Source organism: Ochotona princeps, chromosome 29, assembly GCF_030435755.1.
Source record: "Ochotona princeps isolate mOchPri1 chromosome 29, mOchPri1.hap1, whole genome shotgun sequence".
NCBI classification, from domain to species: domain Eukaryota; kingdom Metazoa; phylum Chordata; class Mammalia; order Lagomorpha; family Ochotonidae; genus Ochotona; species Ochotona princeps.
The window spans coordinates 8,798,158-8,817,190 of NC_080860.1; the positions used below are offsets into that span (position 1 = coordinate 8,798,158).

At 50.9% G+C, this 19,033-nt stretch overlaps 1 protein-coding gene across 1 annotated transcript in view; it reads right to left on the reverse strand.

Annotated features, from left to right (window-relative positions):
• The window catches only part of NOS1 (nitric oxide synthase 1), a 100,305-nt gene extending 86,545 nt beyond the window's left edge, over positions 1 to 13,760 (reverse strand). Inside the window, exon 1 of the mRNA XM_036496434.2 lies at positions 13,665 to 13,760. The gene's annotated coding sequence lies outside the window, so the exon portion shown is untranslated. The remainder of the gene's footprint in view (positions 1 to 13,664) is intronic.
• Positions 13,761 to 19,033: the final 5,273 nt, after the last annotated feature.

A 19,033-nucleotide genomic window follows, 5' to 3' on the forward strand; every position in this document is an offset into this window, starting at 1 on the left:
CAGTCAACATTTTCCAGGGTTTCATAATCACCATGGATTACATACAACAAGTGTTCAGTCAAGAGACCCTTTTACTCCCACTGTTGCCAATTACTCTCATGTCAGTCCTCATTTTTTTTTTAACGTGCATGTGTCTAATGGACACACGTTGCTTGAAGCACTTTGTGCTAAAAGACCAGCTAAAATGCTGTGGGCACATAGACTGACCCAACTTTTCAGTATGGTAGGTGCTTGTCACTGGCTCCCCCTCCTAATGACAAAAGAGCAGATGTGGTGTCCCTGGAGCTGGGGAGATGCAGCCAGGAGCAGTGAGGCCCCAGCACCTGATGAATTAATAAGTAGGGAGAATGGGCCCAGCACATTGTCAGCAATGGGTGTGACAGAAACACAGTTTCTGGCTCACCTCTGTTTTGCAAAGCTTGTTTACATGAGCTAATTTCAAAGAGTGAAGCCATTGTATCTGTCACCTGGAGAATAAAACCTGGACTTGGGGGCTAAAGGTCTTCAATCCCTTCCATCTTTTGGTTTGCCAAAGACATAGAAATCTCCCCCAAGGTGCATCTGTTTCCTACAAATGCTGGACATGCCTCATTGCCCTCAGTGCTAGCAAGCAGACAAAGCCATGGATTTAGAGCCAGAATGACCTGAGTTTATGACCCAAATCCGCCACCTGGGAGCCTCAGACTCTGCATCTGTAAAACGGTATGATGCTAAATCAATCCCTTGGGTTAAAAAAAATGCAGTGCACTGGAGCTTACAATCCAGGATGGAGGTGGATTGGAGAGAGCTATCAGTGACAAGTATAATGACTATGGCAAGGGTGGAGTGACAGGGTGCTAATGAGAGTGTAAGAGACCTAACATAGCTGAGTGGTGGCAGCCAGGGAAGGCTTTTGAGAAAGCATCAGAATGAAGAGGTGGACGGTGGCAATGGGATGGGGAGGAGAGATCAGCATGGGAGATGGGACCAAGCAGGGGAGGAAGAGACACTTGGAAGCAGTGGGCAAAGGCCTCTGCGACAGGAGAAGAAAGCCAATGTCTTGCTATAATACTGGAGAGGTCGTCATCAGACAGGTGAGTTGAGACAAGATCAGCTTTCAGAACTTCACTCTCAGACTTCAGAATGCTGAGACGAGAAGTACCAGGGCCATGGTATTTGAGAAAACCACACTGGCTTTCTCAAAAGAGAAAACACGGCTGCTACTGGATGGAAAATGGATGAGAAGAGCAACACTGGCCATGGGAAGCCCCCATGACGAGGCTGCTTTAGTTCAGAGAGGAGAGTAGATGGTAGTTGGGATTAGGGCAGTGAGAGTGAGGACAGAGGACGCAGGTAGAGTTGAGACTGAGCAGTGATTGGCTGTAGGTGGGACAGAGAAGGTGGTGTCTTTGATGACTTCCTGATGCTTACACAAGGAGATGGGGGTATGATGTCATTTTCTGGAAGAGGGAACTCCCTGTAGGAGAATGAATGAAACATGCACCACAGAACCCTGCCCTCTCATTAATAAATATGTTCACTAGATTCCAGGATAGTCAACGCTTTCTGATATCATCACTTTCAAAATCCTGGGAACTCAGAAAATTACAGACAACACACTCGATTTGATTCATTCCCCAGCTTTGCTGCTGATAGGCTATTTGATCTTGGACAAGATTTTTTGTGCTTTGGCCTTCAAATTCCTTTTATAGAACTGGAAAGCTAGTAGCAACTAGTTCCTGAGTTTCGAGGACGATTCAGGGAGATGGACAGCAGTGGAGTGTACGGTGAAAACTGTCCACGGTAATTGGTGACATTGACCTTGAGAGGGACATCAAGAATGGTATCCTCCAAACTTCAACTCAAGGTTGACTGGAGACTCATAGTTGGTGTGTGTTTTGCTGGGGTGTGGGGTGGAGGAGGTGTACTGTCTCAGGTTCTTAGAAACAGATTCAAAGTCTTTCAAGGCTTCAGTAAGATGCTTGTTTTTCTTGCTTTCATATGACACTGAGAAATTTGCTAGGACTTCTAAATTTGACAGTAGCGGTCATGTCAACTACAACACCTATAAACTTCACAGGAGATGCTCTTTCTGCCCAGTTCTATTGTTTGTTTAAAACCCAAAGTCCAACAGCCAAGTTTTATCCATACTTCCCTTTCTGGCAACCCACCTCCAAACACTACCTGCCTCTCCATGATGGAGAACACCTGATGCTAGCAATCCAGGTGGGGAGAAGGGTTGAGGCTAACAGATCCTAGCCACTTGTCAAGAGAAATGTTTAAATGCTCAATTTGTTAATTAGGATGAAAAGCTGATTATACAGATTGGTTCCAGGAACCCCATTGATACCAACATCTGTGAATGCTCAAAGTCTCTTCTATAAAATGTATAGTACTTCATATCACCTATGCCTGTTTCCTCTCATACTTTAAATCATCTATAGATTTCTTGTGATATCTAGTACATTGCAAATGTTAACTGTTGTTAAACTACACTGTTTAGGGACTAATAAGAAAGGTGTAGTATTTTTTTCAGGTTAAATACAGATGCATATTTTTCAATCCACAGTTGGCTGAATCCACAGGTGCAGATGCCGTTCACATGGAGGGTCAATTTGGCATTACAAAGGAATTGAACAGGGTAATATAATTTTTAAAACAAGAAAACAGAATTTAGAAGGCTGGGGACAGAAGAGGCTTTTGTCCCAATTTCCTCTTTGCTCTGCTGTTACTTTTGTTCCTTGAAGTTCGAGATCGTGTTTCTCTGGCCTCTTGTACAGGGCTTGGTATACAGTAAGCACTACAACGAGGTCTCAATGTCCAAGTCTGTAGTTTCTGAGCAAAGTTTCCCAGGGAGGAGGTTGAGGGGGCGGGGTGGAGACAGCAGAGATTTGCAGAGTCCCTGCTGTGTCAGGGTGGAGGCACTTCCAGCTGGTGGTTGTCACCCAGGAAGTGGAGGCTGGCATCACTTCACTTCCTGCCACACAGCTGCAGGGAGGGAGGCAGTGCCACAGCTCGTCACAAAGGGAGACTTCCCAAGCTTGGGCAATAAAACCTGGGCTCAGAGAAAGGAGAGTTGAGGATGGTGAATTCTAAGAGAGTCCACGCCCAGCTTCATCAGCATCTCCTGGGAGATGCCAGAAGTGCAGTCTCTCAGGCCCGGCTCCACACCGATGGCCCAGACCATGTATCTACGGAGCGTCGGGTGACGCACACTTGGAGGCAAAATGCTCCAGCTTGCCTCAGTCTGTGCCACTTCTCTGCAGTCTCATAAAACTTCCAAGAGAATTCTTTGACCTAGTGAGTGTGATAATATCAGGTTTGAATGGTATAAAATTGCTGTTATTCCACGATTTCATGACCTGCCAAATGGCAATTTCAAACAACATTTCAAGTTCAATTCCAACTATAAATCACTGTGCACAAAAGTGCTTTAAATCCAGGACATCACCGGCTGGAGATTACAGACGATGGCCCATAGGCATAACAGAGGAGTTTCATTTGGTTAACATAATTTGAAAATCTCTCTTGCATACGATTGAGCACCATTTAAAATAAACTGGAAGCCTCACGTAAGACCCAAGTTTCTGGCTTTCTTACGCTAGTAGAAGCTGAGTATACGCTGGGTCTATGTTTCTGAAAGTCAGTCAAAAGTGTGTGATTGCCCCCATTAGGACAGAAACTCATGGTTCTGCTTGGTCCTGTGCAAGCCCCCTCCTCACTCATTTCACTGTGGGACCCCTGCTTAGATCATGTGTTTTAAAGAAAAGAACAAAGGTCACCTTTAGAGCTTACTTAATGAAAAGACAAGAGATGCTAAGTGATCTGAATCCTGTCATGGGTGTCCCCAGCTGGTGCAGGTGTTTAATGGACTCCCCACTCTCCCATCCATGGCTGGGATGGCCCTGCTGGCCATGCCCATGGGGGCATGGGACCAGGATTGATGCCAGATGGGTGAGCATTCCAGAGTCTCACCAGATACCTGTCGATGTGGCAACAAAGCCATTGCAACAAGTTATGTCACACGCTTCCTCTCATCAGTAAGCCGGGCACATTCAGTCCCCAGGACTCCTCCCTACCAAGTTAGTATGTACTGGGGAACCCGTGATGCCCTGGCACAGTGCTTCTGCTTGTGTAATGCCCACTCCCATCTCCTCGGGGTGTCCTCGGTGTCTGAGATGAAAGCAAACACCTGACATGTTCTAAAGACGTTGCAAGTACTCTGCTGCAAGTACTCCCCTTCCCCTGGTATCCTCCAGACTGGGGAAGCCATCTTTTATGCTTGGAGTGGATGAACTCAGGCTGGCCTGATTACTGATAAGCCCTTCCTGTGAAGGCTGTTTTCCAGCACATTCTCTGCCCTTCTCTGAACTTAGCTGGACTGCAGGAGGTGGCTGGCCTCTATGGACATCTATAGGTTCATTGCTCTCTGGTCTCTGACTGTAAGGGGCAGAGTGGATATGAGAGAGAGAGAGACAGAGAGAGAGAGCGAGCGAGCAGGGGCATCTCCTCCTCTGCTCTCTTTCTGTCTTGGGGCTGTGGTCTGGCAGGGTCTGCATTTCCCTCTGAGATCCTGCAGGAAGTCTTCCCCCACGCACCCATCCTTTGTATGACCTGAACAGGCTCTGTAGCTTGGCTCCCTCCTTCAGGCTCAGGGAAGTAACAGCTGCTTCCAGTCCAAGTCTCTGGCTATCTTACTGTTCCTCCTGGGTGCCTTAAACTGTGCAAACAATCACATTATGACATTCTTGGAAGTCCTAGCTGCAGGTGCCCGGTGTGCCCTGACTCCTTACTGCCAAATCTTCATCCCCCTGTGTCCCTTGGGACTGGGGATGAAGTCAGAAGCAACTGGATGGTCAAGGGCATGCATGGGAGATGGAATATCCTAATCACCATCCCCACTGTTAATCAACTTGGGGAGCACTTGATATGCACTAGGCAGTGACAGGTCTCAGTAACTTGGGGTGGGGGGAGGCAACTCTGATTACAGAGGCAGAAACATGAGGCAGAGAGGAAGAATGACTCATGCTCAAGGGGGCAGGCAGATCAAACAGCAGCAGCTGGATTTGAACCCACAGCAAAGGGGCTCCAGAGCCCAGCACTCTCATCCAGACGAAGCATTCGCCAGCCCGCCTTAGGGCAGCGTCCTCCAGGAGCCTGGGAGGAAGCGCAATGACACCCAAAAAGAGGTCAGAGGCGCCTGCCAAGCTCTGACGCGTCTCGGCATGCCCAGGCTCCGCAGCCAGCGGCTTTGGAAGCCATCACTTCCAACGAGGCCTCGCAAGCTCATTTCCCAATTCCTCAAGAGGGCCCAGCCCGTTCTGCTGCTGACAGAGGCAACTGTCGCCTGCTCCCTGCTCAGTGCCCCTGATGGAACACGCACTGCCAAACAGGGCTCGATTGGGATGCTAAACAGCCGTAAATGACATTGTCACCAGCCTTCATAAAGCAGGGTGACTCACAGCCCTAATTAAAATGCTCAGGGAAAAATGTAAAGAAAGGCTGCTATGGAAAACAGTGACATTCTGTTAAACTGCAGCCTTATTTCTTCCAGGAAATGAGAGAGAGAGGGGGGATGTGTGTCATCTATACATGTATGTAGGTCTGTGTGTATGTACGTGCATATGTGTGGGTGGGGGCAGGGAGTGGAGATGAGAAAGTCAAATATCCTCCTAAGAAACCCCAGACAACAGAACCCAGAGCAGAGTCTCACAAAAGCTATTCCTGCCTCTCAACTTTGTATTAGGAAATATTTAAACATAGAAAGCTTATATATATATTTATATATTTTTATATTTTTATATAAAAACCTATCCACTTTCAACTAGATTTGATCACCGTCAGGGACCTACAGAAAGTTCATGGGAATGCAGGTTATGAAAAAATTAGGCATGGATTTCAACATTTTTACTTGCACCCAAATAAGCTTATCTCTTAATATATTCCAAGAATTTTTTGAAGTTATTCCATATTTGCATTTTGCATGTTTATCTGTTTCTATCATCCATCCATCCCATTGGCCCATCCATCTTTATTTGTCTGTGATACAAGCCATTTAAAAATGCTCCCAGGGGAGGCTTTTGATAGAACAGCTAAGCTTAAAACAGCTTTCCTCTAAAACCACAGTGCTGGCGTGTGAGTCCCAGCTCTGATTTCAATTCTAGCTTCCTGCTCAAGTGCACCCTAGAAAGCAGGTGTTGGTCCACGTACCTGGGATGCCGCCACCCACCTGGGAGATCTAGCTGGCGCTCCATACTTCTGGCTCTGACCTGACCCAACACCAGCCTTTGCAGGCATCAGAGTAATGAGCCAATGGCTGGTATCCATCTGTCTCCGTTTCCACCTGTTTCTCTTTTCACATCAACTTAATGAACTAATTAATTAATTAAAAATCAGTTCCAGAATTCATGATGCTTCAGTCCTAAATTCTTAAGCTGGCATGTCATCTAGGAATAAAGATAGCACCCACAAAGCCATCAGTACTCTTGGTATAACCAAGATAATTAATTAGACTTGCAAAACTTCTCCAAAAACTCGGTTAAGGCTATTATGTAAACAATGAACGAAACGACAGCTTGACTTTCACCAAGAAGCATGTGGAAGCTCTTGGCCAGGAAGATTGGGGTTCTGTGGAAGCTGGTTCCTAACCCCATGGCCCCCAAAACAAGAGCAGAGGGCATAATGCTTAACTAAAACACCCACGATGAATCAGACAACAGATGCAATTCAATGACAGCACTCTGGTTCTAAAGAAAGAGCCATCCTCAGAACCAAAGCTCCACGTTTGACCCGAAAGCACTGTTGGCTTTAATGGAAAAACGTGGCTCATGCTTGATGTCTTGCTGTTTCTGAAACTCAAGCACACACTCAGAACTCAGGGAGGACTCATAGGAGGACTCAGAAAGCCAGGAATTACAGAGGATGCCTCAAGAAATCATGGGCACCATGGGAAACTGCGCAAGACTCAGCATGATCAGGGTGGGCAGTGTGGCACAGTATGTTAAGCTGCCACTTGCAATGCCAGTGTCCCATATCAGAGAGCAGTTCCAGTTCTGGCTGTTCCATTTTCCATTCAGCTTCCTACTAATGTGCCTGGGAAAGCAGAAGATGGATCAAGTGCTTAGGCCCCTGTCAGCTATATGGGAGACTCAGATGGAGTTCTAGGCTCCTGGCTTCGGCCTGGCCCAGCCCTGGCTGTTGCAGAAATTTAGAGAATGAACAGGTGGATGAAAGATCCATCTCCCTCTGCCTCTCTCATCTCTTCTTCTCTCTAAAAGGAATATTTATCTACCTTTAGTCATTATGTATGTTTTTAAAGAAGATAACCAAAGATAATGAAAATGTCAAGCCAAGAAGCCTACCTATGTGGTCACATTGGTTCACACCACACATTTTGAGAAATAAAGGGTCGCCCATCAGCGACTACTGCACCGCTGTGCAGAAATGACACCTGCAGGTATTTCCAGGGAAGGCTTAACTGAACAAAGAAGCACACAGATATTTTCAACTCCGTTATGACCTGGAGTCAGCTCCGTGAATAGAATCGGTTGACATTTTTTCCTGTTGAGTATTTCAGAACTGAGACAAAGCTCTGAAAGTCATAACAAGAAAATGGTCCCCCGATAAGTGAATTGCTACCAAGGATTATTCTGGTTTATCCCAGAGGTTGTATTTTTACACTCAAAATCCCTACAATGGCATCCGGCCCCATGGGATCTACCTGGGTTGGGTGACTGAGCAGGCACACTGCCCACACGCTTAGTTTCTCTGCACTCTAGTTTCTGGCAGGCTGACACCTGTTCAGACACTGTGAACCACCTGATCGTCTATGTCCTTCCCCCTCCTTATGCTGCTGCTTCTCCAACAGGATCTGACACAGAGCGGGCACTCAAGGTTGGTGTCTTCCACGAAGGAGTGGTTGACTTAACTCTTGTTTACAACCATCAAAATTCCTGGAGCTGAGAAGCGATGGCCACTCAGTGAGACTAGCGGAGCTGGCCAAGCCTTCTGAACTGACAAAAACATTCCCTACCTGATAACTGGAAATGGGTTCCCGGAAGGCAAAACTCTTTAATCCCCTGGGATAGCAATTTAGCAATTTCAGCAGGCTTTGAATGAAGCAGAGAGCACTGGGAATTAGTGAATGCTGGCCTGAATGGGCATTGGACGAGATGTGACCAAACAGGGTTTCCGGGAGATCTGCTAGGAAAGCTGATGGTATGTGAAGTTACTGACCCAGGTGCAGTGGCTTTTGGCACTGGAAGGTGGGCCACTGTTGGTGGCTGCTTTTCAGGGCACCTCAGAAAACTCAGGTGCTTTTTGTTCAAGATGCGTCAAGCACCTAAGACGATCTCCTCACCCTAATAAAAAATACCATTGCCCATTGTTCCTAGAAGTCCTGATTGCCGAGAGGGGATCTTCTCCCAGCAGCTAAGAGAGCAGGCATATTGGACATGCGTAGATGATAACAGTGCCCAGTATCTACCTGGGCACCTCTGCTCCCTTGCAAAGGACTTCTGTGCTCATCTCTGACCAGCACTGCCCTTTCTTGAGGAACCGTTGGCAGAAATCACCAAATGCACTGACCACTGGCCATACATGTCTCAGGTTAGGCACTGCAAGTGGAAGCTGAAAAGATCCTGGAGGGAGGTGAGTCCGGGGGCTGTAATTTAAAATGCCACCCAGGGCCTAGTAGAAAGTGACACACGCAACAGCTTACGGTGCACCTGCCATGATCTGCAGGCAGAAAAACAATAGAAAATGAAACCAAAACTCAAGAAAATCATCACCCCTGCCTAATTTCAATCACACAAAATGCAAACAGTGCATCACTAAACACATACAGTTCTGCAGGCTTTTTAGTCCCCACTCCTCCATCTCACTGATGAGAAAACAGAGGTAGGTACTCACCTGCCACCTCTCCTTTGCATTTCTTTCTTATGCTCACTTAGGTCGGAAGGCTCCATATCATCCCCTAAGTGACACACACTCCATCCCACGACTGAATCCTTGTATTAATCTCATGCAGTAGTTGTTGTCTACAATGATGGAGGTCCTTCATTAATTCATTCATTCCAAGTCACAGAATCTACAAGTGCCAGAGCCTGCCTCTGGACTTTTCCCAAGATGATGGTCATTTGGCCTCTTGTCCTTTCAACCCAGCTGCCATTGGCTCAACCGGGCACCAAGAGCATGCAACAAATCAGCTATTGGCTCCAGTACCACCTCCTTCGGGAAATCTTTGCTAATACGAACAGTTACCCATCCTGGGTGCCGGGCTAACATCTTACCTCTACATTTTTTGTAGAATCTTCATGCCTGGTTTCAGGCCTGCTTGGTCTCCCAAACCCGATCAGACTTTGGGCTACATTAGGGTGGCACTCCTAGCACCTCTGTTTGGGTACCTGCCTTAGGGCACAAAGCTAGCCCTGGGTTGGTCACTTAACACTCATCACAACATCTTTGATGAACCTAATGTGCTGTTTGCTCCAGAACATCCGGTGATAACAGGTGTTCATCCTGGGCTTATTGTCACTCCAGATCCCTGCCTATGGAACCCTGTGAACTACACTTGTACTGGAGGCTTAGAGGCATTTTCTGCCCATCCACCATCTTCATTTAATATACTAAAGTGGGCTCACTCTCCCAGCATTGCTGGGTACTGTTCACAATTCCCTTTTCCTTAAAACAGGTACATGACTGACATAGCATACATGCGGCTTGCGGCTGAGCTGGTCGCAGAAATGAGCTCAAACTAAAGGCTTGGGTGAAACCAGCACAGCAATTACACCGGGGCCATAAGCTCCTGCATTTTCCCGATTCCTGAAATTAAGCCTGATTTATCCCTTTTGAAAGGAACTTGCTCTCCAAGAGGATCAGTCAATGGGGCTAATATTCAACATGAGCTGGGAACACAGGACAGATGTCTAGCAAGATGAAGGTTGTGGGAATTATGCTCAATTCTGGACAGTGACCATCAAAAGAGCTGTAACTATACCTCCTTCCAGGTTCAGAATCCACACACACCTCTACAATGCAGCAAAATGGAAGCTCTCATCAGTGAATGTTGGACAGAGTCGAAACTCTGGGTGTGTACTCCAGCTCATGCAGACTGTCTTTCCCCAAGTCACACAGCTTTTCTGAGCCTCAGTTTCCTCATTTGTACAATGAAGGTGGTAGACGTGAACTGAGAGCATTCAAATCTCCCAGGGAGCCATGATAGATAGAGATGGATCACGCAGTCCCCCCCACCGCTCTGCAGGCAGGGATGTAGATTCTAGATTTAGGGTGGGGTCTGCTGGCTTAGGGCCTTGATGGATTCTAATTTTCATGGGCACCAGGGCTGGCCTTTGGCATTCACCAGATGATATGATGTTTAAATGCTGTCATATATTAGGAGGGCAACCAAAGCCGTAACTACAGGCCTTGCAGCTTTTGTGTCAAGAACTAGACAAACCCACCCTGCTCCTAATGGAAAGCAAGCTTGGTTCACACCACTCAGGTGAAGTTGGTCCTGAAATAAAAGCTCATCTTTCATGCATTGTGATTATTGGGGGGGGGGGCGGGGAACAAATCTACAGCACACAGATGATTGCCAATGGCTTCTAACCACATTGCAAAGCTTACCAAGACCTGTAGAATCTGAGCAACAGGCAAACACACTGAGGCTGATTCTAAGATTCCCCAAAGATGGCACCACCAGGGCTATGTGTTACGCAGTACCACCAAATCTTTCCATGTCCTAGGAAATCAGCACTCCCATCAACAGCAAAATCTCTGGTTGACTGTCCTAGCGGTACCTTGGACAGCTCCCGATGTCTGCCCCTCATGAACAGACTAGGAGCACCCAATACCAGTCCCAAATTTTTATCTGTCCTGGAGGGGCCTCCCCTCTGCAGACACGGGCTCCTGGGACTGGCGTTGGGTATTTGGAGAAAATGAAGGCACAGAGAGGAGAAGAGCAGAGGTCAGGAAGCCACATCCACACTGCATAGTTCTCTTCTATCTGTTTGGGGTTTCCTTCCTTCCTTACAGCCATCACTTCAAACATATAGCAATTATTTCACATACATTTTCACCAGGTCGTCAAAAGTAGACCTCATGGGAGCGCCTGTTCTCATTCAACAGATAATGGGGATGGTATCTCAGAGATGTTAAGTGAAAAATCAGAAATCACACAGCTATAGAGTAAGCCAGACTAAAGCTCAAGCACAGATCCCAGCAGGTCTCTTGAATGTTGGTCACTCTTCCCCTACATGGCGGGGGACTTTGCAGGGGGTAGGTGGGGGGACTACCATTTTTAGAGACAGCTGTGCCCCTCCTGGTTGTTGAGGTGCCTACATCTGAGCAGACTGGGAAGGAAGCTGTTTGTGCTGCAGTAGGGATGAACGCACAGCACTCCTCTCCAAAGCATGCTGGATAAAGAGGCCCCAAACCGGGGGACAGGTCCCCAGCAATGCCGCTTACCAGCTAGGTGACTCTGGGCATGCAGCTTGCCTTACCCTGCCTCAGTTTCCATATCTACAAAATGGGATTTAGATTGCTGTGCTGAAGACCAAGGTGTGTGTGTCTGTGTTGGGGGTCTGTGAAGAAAATCTGGGGACAGCTTGTGGGGGACAGTGTCTTGGACCCTTCCTCCTCCCATCTGTGTTCTGGAATCCTTGCAGGTGGAACGGGACTGGGGTGGCAGGGGACATGATTCCTGCAGCTACAAGAAATTTCTTCCCTGTTTCATCCTGTGATTACATTTTTAAAAGAAAAGAAAAAGGGGGGAAAAAAGGAATATAGTCTGGAATCTGCATTGGTGTTTCCTAGTGTCTGTGTTTGCCCAATGCTATTCGTGGATAACTCATAACAAGTGGGGACATATCCCCTCATTCCTCTGGAGTCATGGTCTCCAGGGCCCTGAGCCCCAGCAGGGCCAGGCCAGGCACTCGAGGCACGCTTCCTAGCTCTGGGTGTGCCCTCTGGCACTGCAGTGCTGCCCAGGGGCACTCTGCCCAGGCGCAAGAACGTGGTCCGAGCTGGGACTGAGGGTGTACTGGGGAGGCGGTCTGTCAGAAACAGTCCACTCTGGCCTCCCCACACTGTGCCAGCTGCTGGAGTGAAGACAGAGAGGTGTGGGTCATCCACTGTCCCTGCCCCTACCCCACTGAGGCAGGGACCCTGGGTTGCTATTGATCGGAAATCCGAGACCCCCTGAGGGTTGTAGGGTCAAAAAAGCACAACAACTTTTACCTGTTTGTGGAGCACTTGCCCTGGGTTTCAGATTGACATTCGTGATTTCTTAAGGTTCTTATCACAGCCCCATGAGAAAAATGTGGTTTCTCCAATTCCCAGAGGCTTAACAGAGCAAAAATGCTCGCCCAGACCAGCAAGGTAAGAGAGGCTCTAAGGTTGGAACCACCAGAGTCACCCTGAAGGTGCCTTCTCCACGCACACCCGAGACAGCACACAGAGAGTCGAGGCAGGCGCGAGCTCTTCTGTCCTCCACCTTGCAGTCGTGAAACCTTGGCTGGATTCTTTGAATTCAAGGACCCTCGGGTGGCCAGGGAATCTGGGTCTTGTGGGGACCCTGCTCCTAGCCGTGGCCACCTGCAGGCAACCTCTAGTGCGCTGGATGCTGCCCCGCCCCAGTCTCGGTGGTCGCTCTCCTCACCCGCCAGCCCGGGAGCGGGGCAACCTCCTTCGTGGTGGAAGCGCAACTTTGCCAAGCGCTGAGAGCTGGCACTCTCACGCCCCTTTCCAACACAGGACGGTAGACGTAAGAGTCGTCAGTGGCCCCCCTACCATCACAGCAGGAGCACAGCGAGGGTCCCTGCAAAGTTGGAAGCCAGGGAGGAGCAGAATGTCACTAGGAAACTGAGCCCGCCCTGCCTCGGGCCCCCCATTGCGAGTGGCTGCCAGCGTAGCCGTGCTCCGCCATTACCGAGAGCTCACGACTACATCTAGCCAGCTGGCTAGCCAGGCTCCAAGCAAAGCTCAAAGTTCAGGCAGAGCAGGTACAAGGATCCCTTGGGGACTGTGGTGCCCTGGCCTCTGCTTGCCTGCTGCGGGGAGGCGAGCACCGCCAAAGGGTCCGCCATTACCAACCGTGCGCGGCTCGGCGCTGGGGCGCACAGCGGAGGACGGACCCCACAAAGTTAGAGCCAGGCGGGCACATTGATATTCCCGGCCCCAGAGCCCCCCTCGGCCAGGGGACCGCCTGCTGGAAAGAGAACCGAGGCTGCCCGAAACCAAGTTGGAACGGCGGGGCAAACCCAGAACCTGAGAGGGGAGCCCGAGGGCACAGGGAGGGCACGCGGGCCGCCTGCCCCAGGAACTCACCTGCCGCTGCTGAGCGCGGCAGCGCTCAGGCTGCCTCTTAACGCTGTGCACCTGCCTGCTGTCACCGCAGCTGCCGCCACCACCACAGCCTCTTCGTTCAGAATCCTCCGGGTCTGCAGCCCGGAGCGGCTGGAGGGCACCCGTCGCACCCACTCACCTCCGGGTAGGAGCCGCGCGCGTTCCTCCCCTACCCCTCTGCTTTGTGCTGCTGCTGGGATTGCTCCCCACCCCCCTCGTCTAGCCCCCACCCCTCTCTCCCGCCCCTCCTGGGCCGCCCCTCTCCGCCCCTCCTTCCAACCCCACTAGCCTAAGTTCGGGAGGCATCTGGCTTCCCCTAGGAGCGCGCGCCCCTGGCTCACCCCGGCCTGCCGCTGCTCGGGAGCCACCACGGCCTCGAAGTGGCTTCTCACCCAGTGACTGGAAAGGCAGCATCAACATGTGGGGATGGAGCTCAGCGAGGGTCGTGAGGGGCAATTTATTTCTTAATGTCCCTCCTTTATCCTATCATCTCTGAAACGAATTAGCGGTGACGTCCAACCAGACTGGTTTATGGGTGTGGGGAGGGAGACGTCGCAACCCTCATTAAGAGTGGCTCAGGGCTGCGGAGCATACATCTTTTATATAACCTAATTTCCATTTTTTTTCTATCAGGAAACACACACACATGCACGCACACACAATTTTGGCAAGCCCGAGGGGCCAGTGTAGTAACCGTGCAAGGCGGGCTGGCGCTCCCTCGCTTGCTCTCTCGGCAGAGAAGGGGCTTCAGGAAGCGGCATGGCTATGCTATTCATGTCCCTGCATCGCAATAGGGATGTTTCTGATGGGGACCAGGGAAAAGGCACAGGCCCTCCTTGCTACACTGTCCCTCCAGTACACACACACACACACCTGCTGGGCAGGGCTACAGGCCCACAGGTCCCCAAGCCCCAGAGGGAGGTAGCAGCTGGTGTTTTGGTCTGACTCAGGGGTGCATAGACAGGGTTTGGAAGCAGCCGGGTCTGTAGTCGCTACTTGGTTTTGGTCATTTCTAGAGCCCGCTGTCTAGAGAGGGGCATGCAAGAGACTTGGTTATCACCTGTGGCCCAGTAGGAGACCTTCAGGTGGGGAGAGGCCAATGGCTGGGCTGGAGAAAGGAGGAGGCAAAGACTTAAACCCCCCTTCCTTTCTCAGGGACCCTACCATATGGGTAACCATATAAACTCGTTGCAAAAGCTGTCTTTTCCTGGGCAGATTGCAAAGGATTTTGCATTTCACTGTCGCTGCTGCTCACACACTCTTGGCGAAGCAGTGTGTGTCTGGGGTGGGTACCAAGGAAAGAGAGGAAAATTTTTTGCTTTCTCTGTCTGTCACACATATACACACACATATACAATACACACACCCACTCCCGTACACACATAATACTCATACACACGTATACACAAACACACACATACCTATGCACACACACACACATCTCCCTGCCCTGCCTTGCCAAGGGAAACAAGCCCCTTCAGGCTCCAAGTCTTGCAAAGAAGAAACCCACCACTTCCCTGTCATTAATAATTGGTTCTCAGCACATCTTGCACATCCAGCAGTGGAGTGTGACTTCCGGGGCAGAAAGTCGAGTGTGGGTGAGGGAGGAATGAAGAAGTTGAAGACGGGGGTGAGTGGGGGGCTGTGCTGACTGCAAGCTACCAGAGAGGGGGGCATAGGAATCCCTTCTGTTCCAGGACCCTTCCGCTGACCGTCTCTGCTGCTTGCTGGCTCGCTCACTCACACCCAGCCACTGGTGGGGACATGGGCCAGGGTCATGGCTAGGACGCATGGATGAGATGGCACTGGCTGTGCTCAGGGCAGAGGGCTGGGTGTGTAGTAAGTGCTCAGCAAACAGTGGGTGAGGATGCTAACAATGGCAGGGGGCCTTGGGGCCTGTTAGGGGAGTGAGGCTGGAGCTGGGTCCCCTTCCCTCCTGGACCTGGTTTCCCCTGCCTGAACCATTTCAAAGTTAAGTGCTGGGCTTCCGTGCTGTCATCACAGAACACTGCTCCCTCAATTACCATGGCAACTGGGGAAAAGCAGGAAGCCAGGGAAAGGGAAGCTGCTCTCTGCCAGGCTTAGCTGTCCACCTGCTGCAAACAGGGTCCACGCCTTCCCCAGTGAGGGTTGGGGCTGAAAGGGGCCTGGCATTGGGGAGATGCACTTTCCCGCCTAGAACTAGGGGAAGACCCACTGAAGAAGGTGTGTAGCCAGAAGGTGGGGACGGGCTAGGGATGGCTGGGGTCATGGCTAGGCTGTGCTGGCAGGAGGCAGAGTTGGCTCCAGGGTTTAGGAGAAGCAGGAGATGTCCCATTCCAGGGCTGTTAAGTACCCTAGAGCAAAGTGTGGCCATGTAGCTGTGCAGACAAGTCCTGGGAAGATAGCACTTCTGAATCTAGGGAGGGCCTGTGTGTGTGTGTGTGTGTGTGTGTGTGTGTGAGAGAGAGAGAGAGAGAAAGAGAGAGAGAGAGAGAGAGAGAGAGAGACAGAGGGACAATGAAGGACCAGGAGGAACAGGCAACACCATCAGCTACAGCAACAGGAAGAATGTCACTGTCCTCCACTGATCACGTCCTGTTTTGCACTTTGGAGCTGAGCATCGAGCAGGTGCATTTCAATGTCTCATCACAAAAGTGGAAGGAGATGACACCTTACTCGCATTCACAGGGGAGTAGGGGTAAAGCAGGGGAAGAGGCCCTGCCCAAATGATTCCAAGATTGCTAAGATTTGGGTCCTGGAGCCCCAAAGCAGGGTTTCTTCTGTCTTCCTGCCACAGCCTTTGGCAACAGAGGGAGAGGGACAAAGTCACAGCTGCCATGGAGCATCTGAGGTTTGAGGAAAGCCCTGACATTTGAGAACTCAGCATCTCCATCCAGGGCTCCCTAATAAGCATGTCCCTCCTCCCAGAACCCCTTGCTTTTTGAGGGGCAGGCACTGTCTCCAAAAGCCTGGTGGGTGCAACGACCACACAGCTGTTCCAGTGCTGGTGCACAGCTGGGAAGCCATGCCCGGCCCTTGCGTTCTCCCAGTTCCTAGATCCTCAACTCCTGCATGGACCAAAGCTGTCCCCCTTCACCCTCCAGGCTACCCTCCCCCAGCCCAGACCCTCCCCCCTGCTCCCGTGCAGATGTGGGCCCCCAGGGAGCAGAACCTTCTGGATGTGCCCAGGGAAAAGAGGGAAGGGGCGGAGAGGCCGGCTGTGCCAGTGTGGCTGCCACTGAGGGGCAATGCATTACCCAGGGTAATGAAAACATAATTATCTCCTTTTGGCTGCAGAGAGGGGCTAATTTAATAGGCTGCGATCGAAAGGCATCTGCTGAATTCCCCGAGCAGGGAAAACACTTGAAGGCCCTGGAAGGAGGGGAGAGTGGACAGAGGGGCTGGCTGTGCCCTGCAGCTATGGCCAGGTGGCAGCTGCCTTGGAGGGTCAAGGGGGGCAGGGAGAGTCTAGGGGTGAAGGCAGAAGACACAAAGGGGGTGTGGCAGCTAGAGGGTGTCCTGGGAACAGACAGACCCAAGCTTCTTTCCTGTCATGAGTTCTTGGGCTGGTCCTCAGCTTATCTGAGCCTCATCTGTGAAATGGGTTTCATCTCACTGTATTACATCAAATAGGAAAATAAGACAGATGATAGACCAGAGAGGTGTCAAGCCATTCTAAGCAGATATGGAATCAGACTTCTACCAACCGGGCAGCAGCCTTCAGGACAAAGCATTAGCACCCACTTTTGGAGAGGCACCTGCTCTGGGCTCCCACACAACACTCATGGTTGGGTAAGGGGGATGTGTGTATATGCTGACCCAGGCAAGGTTGTGCAGAACCCTTGCAGAACAGGGCAGCCTGACTCATTAGTCACCCCAAGTTGGTGGTCCTCACTCAGAGCCTGTGCTCTGATGTCAGCTCCCCCCCACCTCCCCGCAAGGCTATGGCAGCCGTGGCAGCCGTAGGGCTATACCTCATCCATGGAGCAACCTGTCCTGACCCAGGTTCTGGTCTGGGATCCCAGGTTCCAGCCAGAATCCCTAAGTAAGTGAATGTAAATCTCAGTGCAGAGCTGGGCTTCCCCTCTGCCCATCCAATCCAGTCATTCCCCTATTGGCACCAGCTGGCTGACCAGCCGTGTGTGTACCATGTCCCTGAGCCCTTAAGCCACCCCCTTATCCATCACTCACCACTCCCCGCAAGTGCCTCTTGGATCTGTCCCTGATTACAGGCTGATGTGGGAAGCGCTGGGGTCAGTCCCTGTGGGTCCCTCTTCCTGCCCTTGCTCCACATCCCTTTCCTTCAGCCCTATCTGCCCCCGGATCCTGATCTTACCCTGTTCTCTGGTACTTGGCTGAGGAAGTCATCCCAACTTTGTTACCAAGGATGAGCGAGGAGGAATCAGTTCTGCAGGCAGGGCAAGGAACAGCCCTTGCAGCTGTCTTCCACCCTGGTGCTGTACCCAGGGGAGGACACAGGGCAGGAAGGTTCACAGCCCATACAAGGCCACAGCCGGTCAGTGGCAGTCCAGCGACTCTCAGCTTAGCATGTGGGTGGACCACAAAAGCAGCCCTGGGGTTAGAGGACTACACAGGACCCAGGCGCAGGAAACAGGATTTCCTGAAAGCCCACAACTTCAGGGAGGGAGAAAGGGACAACTACCACAACTCCTGGCCAGGTCATCATCCCACAGCTTTGGCAGGATTCTGGCAGGGAAGCAAGAGGGAGGAGCCCCAAGGCTTAGAGAGGCAGCCAGGGCAAAGGACAGAGCACTGGCTTTGGGGCAGGAACACTAGGCTTCCAGACCTGGCTTTGGCCCTCCAACGCTTTGCAGCTTGGTGGAACCCCTTCACGTCACGAGAGTTGCACTTTGATCCGAGGACAGTCAACTCCCTGGAATTACCGACACATTTGATGTCAAGTGTGTTTTTCTGGGGGCAGAGAGTTTATGATGTCTAGTGAATTTTTAAAGGAACCCGAGGCCTTGTTAAGAACAACGGGACTGAACCCTCAAAAAGGGGTCAGTTTCTTGCCTGAGAATCCAGAGGGTAAATAAACTCGCAGGTGCCTTTGCGCATTAAAGAGGCACTTCTCACAGTGATCAACAGATGGCGCTAAGCCTTCGCTGTAGGCTGCCTGAGACCAGCAGGGACGAGTTACAGCTTCCTAGATTTCAGCTTCTTTCAGACCTTGGGTCCTGGGTCCTGGGTCCTGGCAAAGCTGGGTGACTTGGGTGGGAGGAGAATGCTGTGCCACCCCCCAGGGACTGTCAGCCTGGTCCCCACAGGGGAAGCGAATAAGGGGGGTGAAGGCCAGGGAATCAAAGTGTGTGAGCAAGGCAAGAGGACCATGCAGAGGAGCCCCAAGTTCTCTTGCCTGCAGTTCCAATCCAGCTCTCTGACCCACCCTCCTCCCTCATTACAGAACCCGTGTCTGTCCCATCCGCAATCACAGCACTGGATGGCAGTCACCATGGAGAGTCAAATACTGGCCCATGACCACTTCAGGGAGAAGCCATGCTTGGAGGGCTACATGCAAGGAACACAGGTGGCGGGCTGAGCGTGAGACACTGGGGAGTGCCAAAGTCTGCAGCTCACCTGGATGCTGTCTAGCACTAGGGAGCACAGCGGTCTGAGTGACCAGGGAAATGTCTGTTGTACCCTCTCCCCCCAACCCATGGAAGAGATGGCACAGCTGGGATTATTGCTAAGTTTTGCTGGTGTCACC